This window comes from Marmota flaviventris, chromosome 1 (genome assembly GCF_047511675.1).
Source record: "Marmota flaviventris isolate mMarFla1 chromosome 1, mMarFla1.hap1, whole genome shotgun sequence".
Classification (NCBI taxonomy): domain Eukaryota; kingdom Metazoa; phylum Chordata; class Mammalia; order Rodentia; family Sciuridae; genus Marmota; species Marmota flaviventris.
This window is the reverse complement of record NC_092498.1, coordinates 141188336-141211197: the sequence shown is the minus strand read 5'-3', so window position 1 is coordinate 141211197 and position 22862 is coordinate 141188336.

Genomic DNA, 22862 nt, shown 5'->3' with positions numbered 1-22862 from the left:
ATGGCAGGTGGCTGGAGGAGAGGTGACAGTGTCGAGGCCATTGGGCACAGACTTCAAACCCGAGGCCCCGGGGTAGCAAACAACAGGGAGAAAGCTCGGTCCAAGTTAAACAGATGCAGCAAAGCCCGGCAGAAGAGGCCAGCAAGAGGGCAGGGCAAAGGGGGTCTCGGGGCACCCACGGGGTGTAAGACCAAGGGTTACCTCATCTGCTCTGATGGCTTATAGGAGCCCAGAAATTGTCCCTAAGTCATTGCAGTGGCACCTGGTAGACACAGAAAAGCAAAAACTGCAAAGTTGTAGACAAAGAGCAGAGTACACTAAAAGCATGATCCGGCTAACCAGTAGGTCAAAGTAACCTATAGATGCATTAATCAAGGTATACTCACTGAAAGAAAGGAGGTGACTCATTAATTTCCTAAGAACTTATTGAGCATTAATACAGGGTCATGACTTGAATTCTAGTTGCTGGGGATACTAAAGTAAAGAAGATACGAATCCTTGTTCTCATGGAAATTTAAAGGTACTGGAAACCCAATTAAAAATAAGGAGTTAAGTTTTATCATGTGTCAAAAAAAAATGTGCATTAAAGGAGTTTGGGGAGGTGGCTTGCTCTTTTAAATGAGGTTAGAAGGGAAGATGTCTAAGAGAAGGTGACATGAAGTGGCAAAGAAGGAGAGATGGTGGGGGACAGATATCTGTGGGGTACAGGTCTTCCAGGACAGCCAGTGCAAAGGGTCTGGGGTGGGAGTCTGTCTAGAGAACTTGAGGGATTTCGAGGAGGTTATTGAAAGTGAGGAGGCAAGCAAGGGCGGGAAACTGGTGAGAGATGAACTTGGAGGCGCAGCGCAGGCCGGGGTCTGAGTGGCAGGTGGAGCTCTGAGGGACTCGAGCTCCGCCTCGGAGGGTGGCAGACTTGGGGAGGTTTTGGCAGAGGAGTGTCGTGGTCTAGCTGAGGTGGAAATAGCATCCTCTGGCTGTAAGCAGATGCTGGGAGGCCTGTTTGGAGGTCCCTAGGTGGCCTTTCCTAACAGAGGTGGCTCGAAGTCTGTGTCTGCCTCGTTCTCCACGTGCAAGCACCATACAGGTGTCTACAGAGAGGCGTATCTACAGCCTGCTTCCCGCAAGACCATGTGCACACACCCACTCACAAGCACTCACATGCACACACGCACACGCGTGCACATACACACAAGTGCAACAATTACCTAGCTGATTGGTGCCAAAAAAGAGAAACAGAAATTATAACTTACAAGGATGGGGGGGGGAATGTCCCCTGGGAAGCATTTTGGGAAAAGGGATGTAGAGATTCAAGAACACCCTGGAGAGCCCTGCCGGGGTCTGGGCTGGATCGATCTCTAGGCACAGAGCAGCCATGGAAGATGCTAGAGCAGGTGAGGGTCCAGCTCCCTGCACGACCTCTGGTGGGAACCACTGAGGTGGCTTTGGCCACTGTCCTTGTGGGAGATCTTGCTCGCCTTGTCTCTGGGGCGATGGTGGGATGGAAAGATTCAGCTGTGGAATATTAAATGAAAGGGACTGAGCTGATGGGGGTCCGACATGATCTCTGCAGAAACTCAGGAAGCAGCTGCGCTGTGCTAAGGCAGCACCTGCTGGAACCTCCCACCTTCCTGCTGACCCTCTCCTCTCAGGCTGCTCTCCACCTAGAAAGGCCTTCCTGTCCTCGTCTCTCTGTCTCCCTCTGCCTCCACGCCCCATTCAAGACCCAACCCCTATTCCTCCTCCATGATGCCTCAAGGGATGCATCTAGACTTGTTTCCTTCTTGCTGGGACTTGCTCCTCTCAGATCTCATTGGCACACTGTAGGGATCACTCTCAGGGCTGCCACAGAAGGTGGTGCAGATTGAGCACTGAGCAAATGGCCGGGCCACAGTGGCCAATGGAGGATAAGCTCCAGCAGGACACCAAGGCTTGGCTGCTCCTAAGGGAGGGGGCTCTTTTTCTAACCCACACAAACCATGCTGCGCACCATCCCCAATGGCTTCCCGACGTCGGCCACACTCAACTGCAATTAAGTTTTCACTTTCCACATTATTCCTTAGACTTAGTGTACGTCTCTGTCCCCAACACCAGAGAGGGTGCGTGTTTATGGAATAGAGGACGAATGGATGTAAGATGGGTGGGTAGGAGAAAGGAAGCGGTTCTCCCCAGCAGGACAAATCCACCAACTCAGAAAAGTAATAGTCAGTGCATGTCCAGTGGCTCATGAGCATCCCATGGCCATCTGGTCAAGGGGCCGCCATTCTTCACATCAAGAGCTGATCCGTTTTGTCTTGGCAGACCCGACGGTAAATATTTCGGGCTTTGCAGGCTGCGAGTCTCTGGGGAAGGTGCTCACTTCTGCCCGTGAGAGCGGCCACAGCAGCTGTGTGGGCCAAGGCACAGGGCCGTGTTCTAATAAAGCTTTATTTACAAAGCCAGGAGGGGAGTTTGCTGCCCTTGCTCCAGGTGTCCCCTCAGTCATTCCTTCCTAAGGGCTCCTTGTCCCTGTGTAGCAGCTGCTGTGTGTCGACCCTGCATCGAGCTCCGTCCTGAGCCTGTTCCATGTAGTACCTCAATTTGCGCCCCTGCCACCCTCCTGGGTGCGAATGCTCGCCCGTGTCACCACCAAAGAACAAAGGCACAAAAGACTGAGCAGGCACTGGGATGCTGAGTGAGGGAGATGACAGGCTGCCCCGGGCATCGCTGGAGCCACAGGAGCAGGACAGCCAGGGTAGCCAAGGGTGGCTGAGGGTGGCCGAGGGCCTCCACTGTCTGGGGGCACACTCATCTCCACCATGACCCCTGAATTTCCGCAGCCATGTGGCACCATCTGCATCTCATCCAGCACACAGCTGCCCACCATGCCCTGGCTGCAGGGAACTTTCTAGAAAATGGACTCCTTGACTCCAGGCCCGGCTGCCTGGCTGCCCGGTGCGCCTGGGTGCCCGGTGCCTCTCTCTGTGCGCGGGCCGTGCCTTTGGACTCCCCGGGGGCCGGTTATCTTATCTGGGTCCCTCCCGCTGGCTTTGCTAAGCTGTCACGTTTGTTATTCTAGGATAAACTTTCGGCCGAGAGCAACACGTACTTTGGGGTCAATGCCCTGTGTTACCCTAAGGATTGTTCAAATATTTGTGACCTTGTCAACCTCCTGCTCACGGGACGTGTGTCCTGCAGCCCCGGGAGGGGCCTTTTATTCTTGGAGACCCGTGTGAGGATGCCGGTGGCCAGAGGCCCAGCGGGGGAGGGTGCCTGGCACCCAGTGGGTATCGCCCCGTGCCCGGCACCTCCCCGAGATTGTCCCCGCGATCTTTACAGATGTGTGGGAAGGGCTCTGTGACCTTGTCATCAACAGGAAAACTGAGGCAGAGAGTCTCCCAGGGAATGGGATGGAGAGGGGGCCCCGTGCCAGAGGGACAGATGAGGTTTCCAAGGAGACCCGAGCAGGGAAAGGAACAAAGGTGTCCCCGTGACACCTGAGCCTCTGAGCCTGGCAGTTCCTGGCAGCAGGTCTGATGAGAGCCAGGAGGGCGAGGCATGGGGGACACTGGGGCCGTGGGGCCCTCTGCGCCTCGGCTGGGCCGAGTGCAGGGTCTGTGGTCTCTGATGGTGTCAGAGGACAGCTCTACCCGGGCTCTGGAGAGTCCACTGCCCACGTTGACGATGGACAGAAGGGCTGTGCTTGTCCCACGTCACTACCACGGAGACGTCATGTATTTTCTTTGTGCCCAGGTTCACGGGTACCCCGACGGCCACCCCTGGAGTGACACCCCCCATGGGGGTGAGTGGTGAGCCGGGGCCTGGGAAGCCAGCAGTGCCCGGCTCCTGGCTCCTGAGTGCCACCAAGCCCTGAGCTGCTCCCTGCCCATCCTCTGGCCTTGTCCCAGAGTGGCCGTGACCCGGGCAGGAGGGCAGATGGAGCCTGCTGCCTTTGAAGCCTGGCTCTCCTTTGATGTGCAGGGTTTTGCCAGATACTTCCTGTGGAGGGCAGATCCCGGGTGCCCTCCTCCCACCCTCCCCTCGTGGACGGGACCCAAGTGTCCAGAAGACCTCCCTACTGCTTTGCTGAGCTTTCCTTATTCATTTTTTTAATTTATCTACCCATTTATTTATTTATTTATTTTGCAGGTGAAAGTGATGAACTCGTGGTTCAGACACTGAATTTCAGAACTTTAAGATCTAACGAGGACGTTGCTTTCAGAGAAGCCTCCTTCCAGGTCTGGTGTCCGGAACACTGTGGCCTCCATTAAGAAAAACAGGGATATGATCAGAACGTGGATGCCTGATGGTTAGGCAGTCGGGCCTCTTGAACTGACGCCCGTTTGGGCTGACATTTCATACGGGGTACATGATTTCGGGGAAGTCATGCAAGTTTTTCTAACTTCTTTTTCTCTAAGAGGAAACGGAGTCAGGCACAGAAAGGCTGAGCAACTCCTTCAAGGTGGCACAGCTGGAGAGGGGCTGTGGGGTGGGGAGGGAGCCTGTCTGACTGCAGAGGTGATGGAGGGCCTCGAGAGAGACCCCCACCACCAAAGACACATGTCAACAAAAAGGCAAAACAAACAAAGACCCCCAAAACAGAATAGCAGCAACATTCCTTTAGGAAGTACAGGCTCACGCCAGGCACTACATGTGTTTTCCTTAACCCTACTCCAGTCCTGCAAGGTAGAGATCTTCCCCAATTTGTACTAATGACAAACTGAGATCAGAGACGCAGTGTGATTTTTCCAAAGTCACACAGCTGCGGATGGCAGAACCCAGGTCTGGCTGAACCAGAGACCTTTCCTCCGCCAGATCCATAAGCAGAGGCCCAGGGCCTTTCACGGAGGCACGGTTTCCAAAGAGAACTTCAAGCAGTCCCGCTCCGAGTGAGCTGAAGGGGCCACTGTGCTCCTGGGATAAAGGTCCAGCCTGGCTGTTCTAAAAACAGCATGGAGGACAGAGATCCTGAATTTTGGAACAGGCTGACGGCAGCGAGGTCCAGGAGAACCCGCAGAGCGTGAGAAGAAGGGGCCATTCGGTAACTGAGCAGCTTTCCAGGGCTGGCTTTGGCTGCGGGGATGACACGAGGCGGTGGCTCCTTTCCAGGTGACCTGAGGGCTGCAAGACGAGAGGCCTGAGACCTTCTCTGACTAACAGCCACCAGCGCCGCAGGAGCAGGACGGTACCTCTAGCTCCACCTGCCTGCGTCCAACACGGTAAACTTGAACTCTCGGCCCGCGTGATGTTCCCATGGCACCGCGGGGCGTGGACGTGGGGCTTGAAATCCCAGGCAGGGGAGGCTTGCCGGCTCCCCAGGCCTCCTCCAGCCCAGAGCTCACATCTGCAGCCCATCTGGCCGGGCTCGGGAGCACAGTTCACGGTCAGGGAGAGGAAGTCTCTCCGTGGGTATTTTTGGCCTGGCCTGGATGGCCTACCGCTCTGCCCAGGCCAAGATCAGCAGAGCAGCTCAGGCCAGCGGCTGCTCGTCAGAGAAGCTCCTGGCGCTGACTTTCAGATTCCCAAGTCATCTCTCCTTGGGCCCGTCCTCTGCTGGACTTCCTTGCAGGGACCTTTGATGAACAGACCAGATAATGATACGCTTTGAAGAAGATAAAATGCAACGGGGGCCTGGGATTGGTCAAACCCTGGCCTTCCTTCCCCTCGAAGGGCAAAGGGTCCTTCCAGGCTGTGTGTCCAGGACAACTGACCCGCTGTGGGCCCACCCCCACCCAGAGTGATGAAACTCGCCACCTGTTAGCAGCATGGATGGCCCAAGGGTGGACCATCCTTCAATCTTTGGATGATCCGAACTGTCATGAGATAAAGGTACGGATTTGCCCATTTTTACAGACTAGAAAACCGAGGCACAGAGAGGTCCAACAACGTGCCCAAGATCTCACAGCTATTTGGTACAGATCCAGGATTTGAGCCCAAGTCAGCTGATTCCAATCAATACCCAGGGGAGCACAAGGGATTTCGCTAGGATGTCCTCAGCTAAGATAAAGCGTCGCACAGTTAGGAACAAGAAACGTGGTTTTTTCCAAAACAAAAAATGTCCCCGATAGCTCTTCCAAACCTGTAGAAATGATGACTTCCTCTCCTCACTGCAACTGGGGCTCTTGGCCGGGCCCAACCAAGTGGAGATCAGTGCAGGGACACCAGAGATCGCAGCCCTGCACCGTTGGCCGAGACGGTGTGAGACCCTGTCTCTAAATAAAATACAAATGGCTACCCAGCACCAGCATCCCCTCAGGACAGTCACACCAAAGGGCTGTCCAGCCAATGCTCGGGCGCTTGTGGAGGCAGGGAACGTCGTCCGGCAAGGTGGCCAGGTCTAAGGCGAGGTTTGGAGAGAGCTCAGGAACTCCAGAGAGTTCAAGGTTTCCTTGCAATTGCTGGAATCTGTGAAAGCAGGAAATGTAATTTTCCTTCCACTTGGCAGTTGCACCTTCCACCGACCAGGATGCACGGGGGAGTGCACTGGGCTTCCAAAGCCACACTGTAGCAGCAAGAAGTTCCAACCAGCCTGCCAGTCCCCAGGCAAGGGGTGGATGCATGGCAGGTCCCATGCTTCTTCAATGGAACAATGTCATAAAAACACACAAAGTCCATGCATAGCTCTACGGCTGACCTCAGGAACCCCTGGTGAGTGGAAAGGGGCTGTTATTGAGCATTTCCTACAAAAGCTTTTTAAAGTGCTAAAACAAATCAACAGTGCCCAGTGCAGTGGCTCACTCCTGTAATCCCAGCGGCTTGGGAGGCTGAGGCAGGAGGATCTCAAGTTCAAAGCCAGTCTCAACAAAAGTGAGGCCCTAAGCCACTCAGTGAGACCCTGTTTCTAAATAAAATACAAAATAGGGCTGGGCATGGGGCTCAGTGGTTAAGCATCCTTGGGTTCAATACCCGGTTCCCCCCGAAAAACAAATCAACAGAACATGAAGCTATACATTCTATACAGAAAATATAAATGCACAAAGGTGTTTAAAGGATTTCACAAGGGCAATTAGCAAACTGCAAATATGGGTTACATGGCAGGGGAGGGGGAAGAAGAGAACTCCTGAGTCATCCGTAGGGTTTAGTGGTATTTTTAAAGATGATCTGTTACTGTAGAGTGTAGGTTATTAAATTTATCTGACTGTCTTCAATGAGTCCTTCTCGGTTTGTGCTGAAATCTGACTGGTCTTAAGCGTCTTCGATTTGTTCTGTATTTTTTCCCCTTGGAGAGTATGTGGAGGTGCAGTTTGAACTGCCCCCTGCCCTAGACCCAAAATCTGGATTCCTACCCCTGCTGTTCCCTCTGCTTGGGTTCCCAAGTTTCTTACCTTCCCAAGTCCTCTCCCCCATACCGCAGGATCTTTCCCCTTCTTCCCTCCCTTCCTTCCTGTCTCCCTATCTCCCTATTACCACCTCTTCCTACCTGAGATTAAAACATTAAACCTTTATTTTATTTGTTCTAATTAGTTCTACATGACTGTAGAATGCACTTTGACACATCCTACATAAATGGAGTGGAACTTCTCATTCTTCTGACTGCACATGATGTAGAATCCCACCCGTCCTATAGTCACATGTACATAGGGTAATGACGTCTGATTTGCTGGTAACCTTGCTACCCCCATACTCCCTCCCCTCACTCCACTCCCCTCTGTCTAAGCTAAAGTACCTCTATTCTTCCCTAGCGCCCCGCATTGTGAATTAGCATCTGCACATCAGAGAAAACATTGGACCTTTGGATTTTTAGGATTGGCTTATTTTGCTTAGCATGATATTCTCCAGCTCCATCCCTTTACCAGCAAAGGCCATAATTTCATTCATCTTTAAGGCTGAGTAATATTTCATCATATATATATATATATATATATTTTTTTTTTTTCCCATTCATCTGTTAAAGGGCACCTAGCTTGGATCCATAGTTCAACTACTGTGAGTTGAGCTGCTATATAAACATTGATGTGCCTGCATCATTGTAGTGTGCCGATTTAATTTTTAAAAAAAAGTACAAAGAAAACAAGGCCCATTAATGATCCTGCCATCCAGAGTTGGCCAGTGTGAGCACGTTGGCAGATTTCCTAAACATCTCTCTTCCACATTAACATATTCTATAAACACTCAGTGCCTGACGACACCGATCTTCCATACACCTGGGCATCGCAATGTACGGGACCCCTGAGGCCACCCGAGGGCTCCTAATTCTACACGGCCCCCAGCCCCACACACATGCGCACTGCGAGCTCAGAATCTGCCCTCGCATTTGGAAGGGATTTCACACACATGAACATGAAGTTCACAAATAGAGAGGGCCTCTCCGGGGTCGTTATTTCCTTGGGGGAGATCTGACTCTCTTCACAACCAGAAAACTTTCTCCATGCTGTGCTTTTAAGAAACCTTTGTGTAGATGCCTCCGACTCTGGTTCCTGCGCTTGGATCGCAGTCTGAAGCCAGGCGCGCAGGACTCGAACCTGTCCACATCCTGGTCCTGTTGATGGCCATCTGGGCTGACTCTGGGGTCTTCTGTCATTGGCAATCCCGTCACAACATACCTGTACATGTCCCCTTGTGCACAGGCGAGAGAGGCCTCCCGAGAGACCCTCGAGGAGTGACAAGCACTTCTTTCCCCTGTGAACAAGGACGTTTTGGAGAACCTTCTGTAGGTCACGGTTGACACTGATATCCCAGAACACACACGGAAGTGCAGTCCAGTGATGTGCTGAGAAGGACAGGAGCTGAATCACAAGGAGGATGCACCCACCCGACCCAGGGGCTGTGAAGGCTTCCTAGAGGAGGTGACTTAAGTGCTCAAATGATGGGAGTGAAAAACAGCGGTTGATGAACCTGTCATGGGAGGATGTCCAGAGGTGAATGAGAACCAGCAGTGTGCTCCTGCCCCAGGGCCTTTGCACCTGCTGTTCCCTCTGGCTGAAATATTTCCATCAGGTTTCCTTGTCAGATGCTGCAAACTCTGCACCACAGAGGTTTGTGACCTGTGTGTCCCTAGCTGCTTCTTCACATTGATTAGGGCTATCATGACCCGGTGGCTTCATCTCCTTGGGGAAGAACAGAGGTGAGCAGCCTGCTATGCTTGGCCACCAGACTTCATCAAGAGAATCTCTTTAAAACATCTGAGGGCTGTGGCCTCAAGCACAGGCTGTGGAGTCATACATCGGGGTTCAAATCCCAGGCATACCACTTTTTAGCTGTGTGTCCCGGGTCAAGAGAATCACCATCTCTGAAGAGGCTGTACAATAGGGACAAAAATATCCCCTATTCCTGGAGTCACAGGGAATATTAAATGAGGAACTGCATGTTGAGACCCTCTCGTGGGCCCCTGAAGATGGCGAGCAGCCAGTCCATGGTAGGGGAAACACAACAGCAATCATGTGTGGCTGTGTCTTTAAAAAGGAAAAGCACTCAGACAACGCCAAGGTCGCGGGTTTGATCCCCGTACGGGCCACCAAATGCCGCAGTCTGGCTGGGCACAAATCATGAGCCACTGAAGCAGGAACAAACTTTATTTTTGAACTGTAGGAAAACACTTCACACAGCTCCCAGGGAATCCTCCCGAACGCCGCACGGCTTGTCCAGGAACCCCCAGCCGGAAATATCTCTCCCGGAAATCCCACCTCCTGCACTTCCCCAACCAATGGGAACTCTCGGGGAATCCCCGGAAATCCCCACGAGAACTCCAAAATAGTGCGAGAACTCAAAAGTTGTGGCAGAGGCGGATAGTAATGCCTCGCCTGTCAATCAATACTGTTGGCAAAATGCCAGGGGCCATACAGACTCGGCCGTGGCTCTCAGCACAGACACTCTCCCTGGGAATGAGAAAGGAGAGCATCCCATGGGAGAGTTCCAGACTGTCCCCTGAGACCAGGTGCCCGGCTACTGGCTGATGGATAACCTTGACCTCAGCCCATTTCCCAGAATCCTTTATCCTTGAATGGGAGAGGTCTCTCCAGCTGCACTGTGGGTGTGAGCTGAGCACACCCTGCACCCTTGACCACGCCCTGTGGACCAGGTTCCCCGGGGCCCTGGGCAAGGTGACTGAGAGGTCCCCAGTGGGCCTGGCAGGCCGAGGAAGCCAGGAGAAGCAGGCAGGGTGGGGGCTCTGGGAACCCTCTCAGCCCTGCCCTTTGGGGCCTCTGCTGTCTGGAATCCACTCATTATAACTCTCCAGATGCAAACCTCGGGGGCGGCGAGAGTGGGCCCCTGGGCCAACCACAGCCCATGTGCTCATGACTGCACTTTTCTTAAACACTAAGGTATCACGCTAATCGCTCCTTGTGCACCTATCTTGCTAAACCCTCTGCCACTCTGGGAGGAGGCTCCTATTTTATTCCCACTTTCCAGATGGGTAAACTGAGCTGCAGAGAGGGGATGTCACTTGCCCAAGGCCCGTTCTGTCAGCTGCCCACACAGGTTTTTATCAGTTAGGCCACCTGTCCTATCCTCCGCCCTCGGCCCCAAGGTGCCACTCATGAGCACTGATCTGTGGGCCTTGCTTTCATGGATCCTGGTGAACAGAAGGACCTGCCTCCCAGGGTTGTCAGCAGATTTAAATGTTCCAGTGGGTGGCCAAGGCTCACGGCAATGCCTGGCCTGCCAGGGTGTGCTGCTGTGGGTTGTTTGATTACGATGCTATTTTGTTGTATACTGGTCTTTGATTGCAAATGGCCCTGCTGTAGACTTTCTTTACTAGATTTGCATTTTGATAAGGGGTCTTCTGGGAAGCTGTGAGAAGCTCTTTGCTTCCCCTGAAGTGAAAAAGACCGCACTTGTACTCAGCACCAGTACCGAAGTCCTGTGCTTGGGGGACAGGGATGAGCCATTAGTCAGCACAGCTCTGGACTTCAAGTAGCTGTGCAAGGCCATAATAGGGCCTCAAGGAGTGTCCTTTTGGAAAAGGCCAGTTTGGTGCCCCAAGCTGGGAGATCAGCAGGAAGGTCCCAGAGAGAATGCTGACCCCAGAGGTCACATAAGTTGGAGTGCAGCCCCTTCCCAGGGACCACCCAGAAACCCATCAGCCTCATTGCAGAGATCCAAGGTCCTCAAGAAGAAGATCCCTCTCCCTTCTGCCGCTGAAGAGCCCTGAACTCCCAAGGGGCCCTTTTCCTGGCTGACTCCTGCCTGGGACCTCTCCAAACCCTCTTGCCTTCAACCAGCCACCAGCATTCCCTACCAATATCCGCTCCCTCGGTGCCCCTTTGCCCCTGGCCCTGTCCCGGATCCTGGCGACATCCTGTTCGTCCCCAGAACTAAACTCCCCTCCAGCTTCCCAGTGCGATAGCAATCTTAAATAAACGCTTCCTGTCTCTCAACCACCTTATCTCCCGCTCTCCCGAGTGGCTGGCGTTCAAGAACCACAGGCCACGCTGCTGTCCCTTCTAATTTTAAACCTGCCCTCCGACGCTCTCCTCTCCCTTCTCAGAATTCCGGGAAAGGCCAGGGGGTGTCAGAGGTCCCCGCTGAGCCGCTGGGTCTGCAGAGGCGGTGGCATCCTTCTTGGTTCCCAGGGAGGGAGCCTGGACCCAGGGGTCCCGGGCAAGGCCACTGGGAGGCCTGCCCCAGAGACAGCCATGGTCCGTGCAGGGCGCATGCTCCGTGCCTCTTTCTCGTATTCCTGACTGTGCATGAGAAAGACGGCAGCAGGCAACCAGGACGTGGTCAGCAGAAATTGGTGCCCATGCATTCTGAGTGGTCCTTTGACTGGACCCCAGGGCCAGTCATTGGTCATCTGTTAATGAACTTCGATTCTCCTCTGAGACACCAGACGGTATCCACTCTGAGCCCTTGGGGGAGGGGCCTCAGGGGATTCCCGCTGTGGAGCATAGCCAATCAGAGTGTTGCTAGCCAGCGATTGGTTCTCGAGGAGCACGTGGCCCAAGCCTGGCCAATGGGGATCCAGGCTGAGGTTCCTTGTTGGAACCCCTGAGAGGAGTTCATTCATTCTTTGGGGTGCTGTTGCTCAGAGGGCGGGAGAGGCTGACTCCGAGGCTCTGTGGTTTCCTGGGTATGAACTGATCCCCTGACCCGCACAGCGGTGGATATTAACATGCACAGCTTTTTAGTGTGACCCTCAAGCACCCAGGGACTGATTTTCTTTCTTTTTTTTTTTTTTAAGATGTCATGCAAGAGCTGGAGGTGGATGGAGCCTAAGTCAGGGGAAGCCTCGCCAGGACAGAGAAAGAGCAAGCAAAAAACTTGGTCCCACCCGAGTCCTTGAGCGCAGCCCTGACTGAAGCCAGTGCTCCTAGAATTTTCAGTCACTGGCGTCCTTAAAATCCCTTTGTCTTAGGTTTCCTTGGTTGTAACCAGTCTCCCGCCCCCCCCACCCCACCCCACGTACAAACATGCAGTGGGGATAACAAGGAAAGACGTGTCCTGTAAACATATCTTGGACCGAAACGTCTCTTTCAAACAGGTCTCTGAGCTGCCTCCCCTTAGTTCCATTTCTTGAATCACAATACTTAAACTCTTAAGAAACCTGCCTAATGTCACCCAGCTGGCTTTTAACCTGCCTCTTATATGTGTCTCCCCACATCTGCTTCTGAATGCTTCCCTGGTGCTATGAGCTTGGACTCCCCAAAAGGGAGCTTCTCTCCTTCCCCCATCTTGGCTTCTCCAGCTCATCTGGGGAGTGATCAGCCATCCGCTCAACCACCTGGAGGAGTCTTGGAGTCCAGTTCGGCCTCACTGTGTCGCAGGCCAATCTTCCCTGTGACTTCTGCTTCCTGTAGAATTCCCCAGAGCATCTTCATCCCATCCCAGTGAGCCCAGCACAAGGGCTGTACGCTCTGGGAAACACTCCCGGGTACCCTGGGACCCCTTTCTCTATTCAACTGCGACCCAACACAGGGGGCCACCGAGTACCTTTGTCTGTGCTGCTCTCTCCTGGAGCTGGTGGTACCTTGTCATAGAAGTCACGACACTCCTGTGCATGCTATGCTTGATCTAAAGCCAGCTGTCTCTTGGCTGGACATATTGGATGTAGACATGTGGGAGCCTGTCTGCTTGTAGGTTTCCTACCATCTAGTGCCCGTGACCCCCCCATCGCAGGCTGCATCAGATGGGGAGAATTCCACAGGCATTTCTTCTCCCAACCCCAAACTGGCTTCCTTCACTGGTGTTCTCCATGTGACTTTTACAGTCTGTTATCCGTCTGCCCTAAGAGTAGTTTCCTCATCTGGAAGTCGAACACAACCTGGCTATTTACCAGAGAGGATAAAATAAGAAAACGCCCTCAAAGCACCTAAGCCATACCTGGTACCTGGACACATCCACCACATGGTAGTTTATTGCTATCATGTTTACCATTATTACAAGGAAAAGTGTTTTGTGTGATCACGTTCTTTTTGGGGTCACTTCTTAAGATTCCACTTCTTGATAAATCATTACAGACAGCTAGAACAGAGCTGTTGCATCCTAAAAATGAGCAGCACTTCTTTAATTAGCAGCCACAGGAAAACCAGAGTGTCTCCACTCACACTGTTTATATTAACAGCTCTCAGTGATCACACATCACATAATAGACATTCCCATCCCACCACCCACGTGTGAAAAAAAGCCTTCCAGTTAATTGTATCTGAATAGATGTCGGCACCCTTCGAGAAAATGTTCAGAAGGGAAACTATCTGAAGCATCCCTTTTCCTTACACGCTCAGAGTTGAACGTTGGCCCATTGAAAAAGCCCCAGAGAGGGGGACTGACTTTCATTGTGTTTCTGTCCGCGGAACGGTGGCTTCAGTGGCGCCAACTTGCTTTTTGCAAAGCCAGACTCATTCTCTTTTGCCCCACTCTCACCAGACGGGCAGAGGCTGAGCCACCTGCCCACGGTGACCCAGCCAGTGTCTCCCACACAGGGCAGAGGGTGCCGGGGTGGAGAGTGTGGGCGCTGGGAAGAGGTGGCTTGCGGTCACCTCCCAGTCCTGCCCCTTGCTGATTTCAATCTTTAGCAGGCTGTTGAAAGGTGTTCAAACAACAGTCATTCACAGCCTTATGTTTTCTTAAAAATTGGGGATGATAGTGCCAATCTGATAGGGTTGTCATGCTAATTTGACAAGACAGTATGTGTAAGTAGCTAGAGTGGCAGGGAATGGGAGCTGCCCTCCCTTCCAGACTAGATATCAGCTGTCATCTGGCCTCAGGGCCCTTGCACTTGCCATTCCTGCTGCCTGGATGCTCTTCCCTCAGTCTTCAGGCTCCTTCTCATCTCCTTGAACCCCGCTTTGTTCATCCTATCAAGTGTCTCCCCAGACTCTTGCACCATATCACATTGAACTCTTTCCCCTGGGACATTGATTCTGACATCAAACTATCACATTGATACTTGTGTTGGTTGGTTCCCTGTACCTTTTCCCACCCTAGAGTCTGCCTCCTCCCAGTTGTCTCCTCAGCACATGCCACAGGTACCAGTAGAAGGCACACAGTAGGTGCTCAATAAATACTCACTGAAAGAATGATGAATGGGACATCCAGGGTATGAGCTAATGTTTGTTGGCCTCCAAACCCTGTGTTAAGCTACTTCGAAGGGGACAAGACCCCAGAAGGAAAGCCTTAAAGGGTCACCCAGAGGGAACCCTTTGCAAGCCCTGTGAGGATAGGAACCCAAACTTGTGAGTCCTCCATGGGAGCAAGGCTGCTTTTACTGTCATAAACATTTACTTATTGTCAAGAGAATAATCTCAGGTAGGCCCAGCATGTGTCAGTCAGGATGGATGAAGTTTTGGTGCATCAACAATCAGCCTCCAAAATGTGGCAGCAAACCTGATGGATTCATCAAATTTCAGCCTAACATCATCCGTATTTTGGGTTCCAGGCTAGCAGAGCAGTCACCATGACAAGGCAGTGAGAACATGGTCAACAATGCCTCTTAAGGCTTCTGCCTGGAAGTGACAGGTAGCCCTTTTGTTCACATTTCATTCTATGTCTCCATCAAATTGTATTGCGATCATTTTAACCATCTGGGCCAGAAGCTGGGCCAGGCAAAAGAGATATGAAAACTTGAGGAATTTTCTTTTTCATATAGAAGATTTTTAGTATGTTTGAGCCTTGACATTCTTTAAGAACTCATGAAAACTGCAGAGTTCCTATACCCCAAATTGCACCTTTGCAAACAATTTTGCGAATCATTTCAAGGATGGATAGCTTTCCTCAAAGTTCTTCCAGTGGCTGCTTAGGCTCCTGGGTGAAAAGCTTCTTGTCTAAAGGGACAGACCTGCCTAGTGTAACAGATCATAAATGGTGTATCTGGGGTGCACACAAATCAGAGCACGTGTGCAGGGTGGGAAAAGCTACACTGCTCCTTGGAATACAGTGGAGTAGAGAAGACGCCTAGTAGAGATCGGGGCTTGAGGGAGATGCAGGGGTTCTCTGGCTGGTCTGTGGATAGGGTGAGCAACCCTAGCAAAAGAGGTATCAGTGAGGGTTTGGGGACCTCTGAGAAGATCCTAATGCAGATGCCCAGAAGTCTGAACTATTTCTGGTTTATCACCTGACTGGGAAATGAGAGCCAATGTCTTCCCCTTAGTATTCCCTCCCATCTCTCCAAACCTCCACGGTCACATCAAATGAATACGGAACGGCCCCCCCCCCTCCTCCCTTCTTAACATCGTCTGAAAGCCAGAGATAAAAGGCTCCATGTTCATAAAATATCATCATGAATGCTGAAGAAGTCCAGTTCTCTGGTTTCACATTTCAAGGCTGAAGGCTTTTGGCCCATGGTCTGCTTGATAAGAGCTTCAGGTACAGTTTGGGTGTCTTTGTCTTGTTACTTTTTTTGAGAGTCAACAATCCTATAAAGAGAATGGATGAGGAAGGCTGGTCATTTCACACGAGTGGCACGTGTGTGTGTCACCTGTGTGTGCGGGTGTACATTTTTTTTTTTTTCTGAAAATGAGAGTACTCTGTGCCACTGAATTTGGGAACATGTTCTGAAAACGTGATTTGTAGGTTAGGGGTGAAGAGATGGGCCTGACCCTGCATTCAGGTACCTCCCTGGGCCACCGGATCTCGTCATAGGATTTAGGGCCCCTGAGTCCTGGATAACCCTTTCCATAGTATTTCACTTAATCATACTTTCAAAGGCCCTATTTCCATATAAGGCCAAGTTCAGCTTCTAAGCAGATCTATCTTGGAGGGTCCTTCAGTGAGCCACGGCTACGTCCTGTGAGCGTCCTCAGCTGTTTCTTACACAGTGCTGAGTTTTGCAATCGTCTCATCTGGGAAACAGGGCTGTTGATAGAATCTCCCTCTAAAGAATAAAACGATGCGCTTGGAACTCTGTGCACCAGGGCCCGCACATGCAGGGTGCACAGACAACAGGGCGGGGCTGTTGTTATTAGTACCATAACAATATCAGTGTTGCTGTCTCCCAGCCAGGGGCTCTGACACGGGGAGGGCGGGTCGGTGCAGCCGGCCTCCGCACACATCTGGAAAACAAGACCACGTTGCTTTCCAGCTCTGGGTGTTTGGCATTCCATAGCCCCCAGAAGCAGATGACAGATTATCAGGATGATTGACAGCCAGGCTCCTTCTCCCCCAGATACTGTCTGGCAGGTTGTTTGAGCCTAAATGTCATGGACCTCTGCCCCCCCACCCCAAACTCCTATGCTTGTTTCCCAAAGTGGGTTGCCAGTGATTCCCACGGGTCCCGGGTTGGAGTCAGACACACACACAGTCTAGAAGCCCGTCAGGGTCGTGGGAAGCACCGTGCACTTGGAGTCACAGAAGCCTGAGTTCGGATCTCGGCAGTGCCACTCGGGAGCTCTGCAGCAGCTGAGCAGGTCATTACGGCCTCTGATTCTGACCTCCTTGTTCCTAAACTGGATCTGCAACACGCCTTTCCCGAGGTCGCTCTGAGCATCGACTAGAGCTGTGTGTGATTCCTTTGGCACAGGCTCTGGCAGACTGCAAGGGCTCCATGATGTGTACCCTTCTCATTGCTATTCATAATTTATACGGGGATGGACGTGGGGCTGGTTCAGATGACTTAGAGGGAAGGACGGTCCATCTCAATAGAGTGGAGTGTTTTGTTTGCCAAGGAGTTCAAGGTCTCAAAACACCCAGGAAAATACCTGTTCAAATCCTTGCTCCCCTCCTTCCCAAATAGGTCAGTTCAGGTCTTTGAGCCTCAGTTATGGCCTCTGTAAAATGGGGATGATGAATCCAGCTATTCTTAGGAAATGGGCACTCTGGGATTCGAACATGAACCTGCAAACCTGTATGCACTCAACTATGAAGTCTAGTCTGTCTTTCTTTCCTTCCTTCTTTCCTCCCTCTCTCTCCCCCCACCCTCTGTCTTTTGCTAGTGAGCAAACCCAGGGTCCTGTGCATGCTGGGAACATCCTTCCACTAACCAGCGTCCCCAGCACAGCCAACCCCTAACTATTGATCCCCCACCCAGTCTGAGGTCTTTGAAAGGCACGCAGCTATTGTAACGAACAAGACAAAATCTGCTCTTACTCTCAGAGAGCTTAGAGAGGAGTGTGTTCCGTGTTTAAGATAAATGTACAAATGTAACAGTTTTGCATTATCATCCATCATTTTTATGCTCTTATAGCTGGATACATGACAGTGTAATAAATTTCACACAACTTGTGTGACTCTCGCTTGCCTCTGGGAAGTCCTTGTCTGCCCTGGGTGTCGGTGAGCAGTAGTGACCACTCTCTTTTGAATTCTCCTTCCTCCTTCCCCTCCTCCTCCATCCATTCAGCAGAATCCATGGTCCCAGGAGCATTTTACAAAGGCTGGGCCATAGATGTTGAACCCAGAGCATTTGCTTGACACGGATTTGGGCTTCTGGGTTTCCAACATCTAAGTCTTCATAAAAGTGGTTGAAAGGGCAAAGTTGACACTTTATCACTTTTCACGAGAATATTTTCAAAAAGATTTCTAAAAACCTAAGCACTGCAATACTGTGGATAATATATATATATATATATATATATATATATATATATATATATATATATATATATATATATATTCTTCTACTTTGTGTCTCTATGAACTCTTCTGTTTGTAGATATTTTTTTTAAAAAGTGAAATTGCACAATTTTATCCTTTGGCATCTGACTTATTTCATTAAGCAAAATGTTTTCAAAAGTGATCCATGTTGTAGCACGTATCGGAATTTCATTCCTTTTTATGACTAAATAATATTCCATTGTATACATCTGCCACATTACTTTATTAATTTGTTGATGGACATTAAGGTTGTTTCCACTTCTAGGCTATCACGAATAATGCCACTATAAAAAAATTGTGCACAAGCATCTGTTTGAGCCCATCTCCAATTTGGGGGGATCTACCTGGAAGTGGAATTGCTGGGTTATCTGGTTGTTGCATATTCACTTTTTGGGGGGACTCTGGACTGTCTCCTGTGGTAGCAGCCCCATTTTACATTCCTTCCAGCAACACACTAGGGTCCCAACGTCTCCATCCTCACCAATAATTGTTGTTTTCCACTTAAAATACTGTAGCTACCTTAGGAGGAACAAAGTAACCACTCATTGTGGTTTTTATTTGAGTTGCCCTAGTGACCAAGGCCATGGAGCATCTAAGTGAGGGCTTCGTGGCCACTTGTCTATCTTTCCTGAAGAAATGTCTACTCATGTCCCTTTGCCCCTTTTAAAATTGGGTCATCTGGGAAAACTGGGTATCCATAGGTAGAAGAATTAAGCTAGGTCCCTATCTCTCACCCGGCACAGAAATCAATTCAAACTGAATCAAAGACCCAGGAATGAGACCAGAAACTCTGAAACTCTTAGAAGAAGAAGAAAAAAAAAACACAAGCTCAAGGATCCAAGGCACAGTCACTGACTGGCATAATGAGATTCCTGAAGCTCAGGAAATAAAACACAATCAACAAGTGGAATGGCATCAAATTAAAAAGCTTCTACACAGCAGAGGAAATAATAAAGAGTGTGAGGAGAGAACCTACAGAATGGGAGAAAATCTTTGCAGCTACTATTCTGATGGGATTCATATCCAGCATATATAAAGAATTCAAAACAAACAAGCAAACAAATAACCCAGTCAATAGGAGGGCAAAAGATTTTTATTTTATTTTATTTTTTGTACTGAGGACTGAACTCAGGAGCATTGGACCACTGAGCCACATCCCCAGCCCTATTTGGTATTTTATTTAAAGACAAGGTCTCACTGAGTTGCTTAGGGCTTTGCTGTTGCTGAGGCTGGCTTTGAACTCGCGATCCTCCTGCCTCAGCCTCCACAGCCACTGGGATTATAGGTGTGCGCCACTGCACCCAGCAGGAGGGCAAGAGATCTAAACAGACATTTCTCAAAAGAACAAATACACATGGTCAACAAATATATGAGAAAATGTTCAGAGCAATCAGAAAAAAAATGTAAATCAAAGCTGCATTGAAATTTCATCTCACTCCAGTTAGAATGGCAATCATCAAGAATAGAAATGATATTAAAGGCTGGTGAGGAGGTGAGTAAAAAATGCCCTCATACATTGTTGGTAAGACTGCAAATTAGTGGACCACTTTGGAAAACATTGTGGAGATTCCTCAGAAGACCAGGCATGGAACCACCCTATGATCCACCTACACCGCTCCTTGGGATTTGTTCAAAAGAACTACAATCAGCCCGCTATGGTGATGCCAATGTTTATAGCGGCGCAATTCACAATGGCCAAGTTATGGAACCAGTCCAGTTGCCCGTCAGTAGACAAAGGGATAAAGAAAATATCTAAATGGTGGAGTTTCACTCAGCCATCAAGAAGAATGAAAAGAGGTCATTTGCTGGTAAGTGGATGGAAATGGAGAGCATCATGCTAAGAGAAACAAGCCAGACTCAAAAAGTCAAGAGTCAGATGTTTCCTCTTGTACGTGAAGACGAGAGAGAAAAACAGAAATAGGAATGGAAAAAAAAATGGTGACCTCACAAAAACAGAAGGGAGACCAATAGAGTAGAGAAGGAGACGTAGAAGGAAAGAGGAAGGGGGTGGGCCAGGGAAGTCCTGGGGGAAGAGATCCACCAAACCCTGCTCTGTCGTGTACGAGTGTCCCACAGTGAATCCCAGTTATGAATAATCACCATTCGCCGATTAAGGTAATAAGAGCAGCAGGTGAGAGGTCGGTAGCATAGAGCACATCAAGGGGGAAGGAGGGAGGAAGGGAAGGGCAGGTGCTGAGGGATGAGATGGAGGGGACACATACATGTCTGCCTGTGGCGCAGGGAATCCTATGATCACGTGTGATCATGATGCGCCAATGAGAATAAAATGGAAAAATCAGATGGCTTGTATCTCTGTCACTGAGATTTAAGAATGCTTCATGTGATCTGAATATTCAACCCACATCAGAAATACAGTGTGCACACCCCTCCCATTGTGTAGATTGCCCTTTCACTTCCTTGATGGTATTCTCCGGTGCGGGAAGGGTCTTGATTTTGAGAGGTCAAACTTATTCTTCTGTCTTTGCTGCTCAGGTTTTCGATGTCCATTTTTGTCACCCCCATCATCTTAAGAGGTCATTGCCAAATCCACGACTGGGAAGACTGACCACAGTTGCTTGCTCAGCATTGGGTGCTCTTAGCTCTTCTACTTAGGGAGTCCCTCCATTTCTCCAAGCACCTCACTCTCAGCATCCTACACGGAGGGTCGGGATCTGAGGACCAGAGCCTCCTTCAGTTTCTACCCTTCCACCTGGTTCCTGTTTGCTTCCTTCAGTTACCTGACCCTGGTGCCGTGAGGAGGGCCGCTGACACTGGGGGGTCAGAGGTGACCAGCTCACGGACTTGGAAAGTGCCTGAGTCCTCCCATGGGCCCCAGGGTGGCACAGGGATGATCAAGACACAGGAGTCCCCAAATAAGCTGATGAGAAGACACAGGAGTGGTCCCGTGGACTGTTCCAGAAGACAGAGCAAGCACTGAGAACATGACCACTGAGCCACGGGCCTGCAGTCAGGCCACGGCCTCGGACACCTCTAGATCTCAGCCACGTCCCTGGAGAGTGAGCGGGTGAGCAGACCCCAAGTCCTCCAGGCCACCCTGGACGGACTGCAGCTGGCCTCACTGAACAGAGACGATGCTCTTGTGACCCAGTGCAATTAAAGCTCTAGCTAGGAACAAGGTTCCATCATGGACACGGTGCCGTGAGAGTCCCACCACCCCTAGAGATGACCTGGGGGTAAACAGAGTGCTTGGATGGTTTTGCTCGGTTTTCACCTCGTATTCTGCATCCCTCCTCCCCAGGAAGGAGAACTGTCCTCTAGCTGATGTTTGCACTTGGGGGCATGTAATGCAACACAGCTTTAATGAAGAGGAGGACACCTCTATGGCACCCCCCGCCACAGGACACTTGGCAATACCTAGAGGCATCCCTCTTTGTCAGAATTGAGGAGGAGGGAGCAGGGAGCACCTAGGAGAGGAGGCCAGGGTGCCAGGAGGCCTGCTTCAATACTCTGGCCTGCCCCCATAACAAGTCCACTCGTGTCAGCTGGGCCTTGGTTGAGGGACCCTGATGGACAGTGACAGACGTTATCCAGCCCCCGCAGGCCGCTTGTAGCAAGGCACCGTGCTGTTTCTGCCTGCTTTTGGTCATCAAGCTTCCAGCTGTGAGCTGTGTGGCTCAGGTGCCTCCAACCAGCTGGAGGTCTCAGGTAGACTGCTCCAACACCCAGAGACTCATCTCCACGTTGTTAAACCGGTACCGTGGCAACTGCCCCTCCCTCTGCAGTGAGAACTGCCAAATGTGAAATTCCCAAGTGTTCCTTTATCATGGTTACCAATGTGAGGACAAGCTGACTAGTTAAAAAAAAAAAAAAAAAAAAAAACCCACTGGAAAAATCCAATTTCCTATCCCAGACAGACTTTTAGATGTTTGCATTATCCAGAATGAGTGATACTAGCTGCTATAACAAATAGCCCCAAGTCTTAGTGGCTTGAAACCAAATAGTTCAGAGATTGTTGATGTGTCAACCCAACTTGGTTGGATGGACCTCCCAGGAGACTCTTAGTGAGTAGCAACTGGGAGATCCAGGCTCCTTTTCTCTCCCTCTCCTTTTCCTCTATCTTCTCTTCTCTCCATGTCTCTTTCTTCCCTCCTTCACCTCCTCCATCCCTGGAGCCTTGGAGCCCTTTTCTTCCAGCTTAATAGATGGGAGAGAGAGAGAGAAAGAGAGAGAAGAGAGAGGGAGAGAGAGAGAGACACTCCAGACAGAATATGGCTTCCAGAAGCCAGCCTCGGTCACATGACCCCACGACTGCAGGGGAGTCTTGGGAATGAAGTCAATCTTTGTGCTGAGAACAAAAAGCAAACAGGTCCAGTGAGCACACAGGGGCTTCCATTCTGCCCTCGCCAATGCACCCATATGCAAACTCCGTGTGGCTAGAGGTCTGAGGTGAGAGGTTGGGAGTTCACCTTTCCTGAGCCCCACGAGCTCTCCTTGAGGTCACTGTACCTTCCCCACATCAGACTTAAAGTGTATCAGCCCAGAGGTGGTCTCACCCTAGCGTGAATCTCTTCTTGTAGTCGCCAAGAATTTCAGGTGCGATTTAACAGAGGGAGGGTTCCATTCTCCATGTCCTGCTGTCGTAGTAAGGTGGCCAGCCTGCTGGGCCCACCCTTCACCCCAACGTGCATTATGACTGTGTCTTAGGAGACCTGTCTAGATATAGAATTGCAGATCTCAAATCGACAATAGACACAGGCTGAAAGGTTGGACAGTAATAAGGTCAACCTAGCAACAACTTATCGAATTTGACCTAGCAAATTAGCCATTTTTGTTTTTAATGAATTAAAACACCCAGTGCGGGGGCAAGGCTTGGAACAATGGACTACACTACAACTTGTGATGGGAATAGATTTTTGTTCAGTGTCCACCTACACAAAGAATCGAGTGTTTCCCCAAATTCC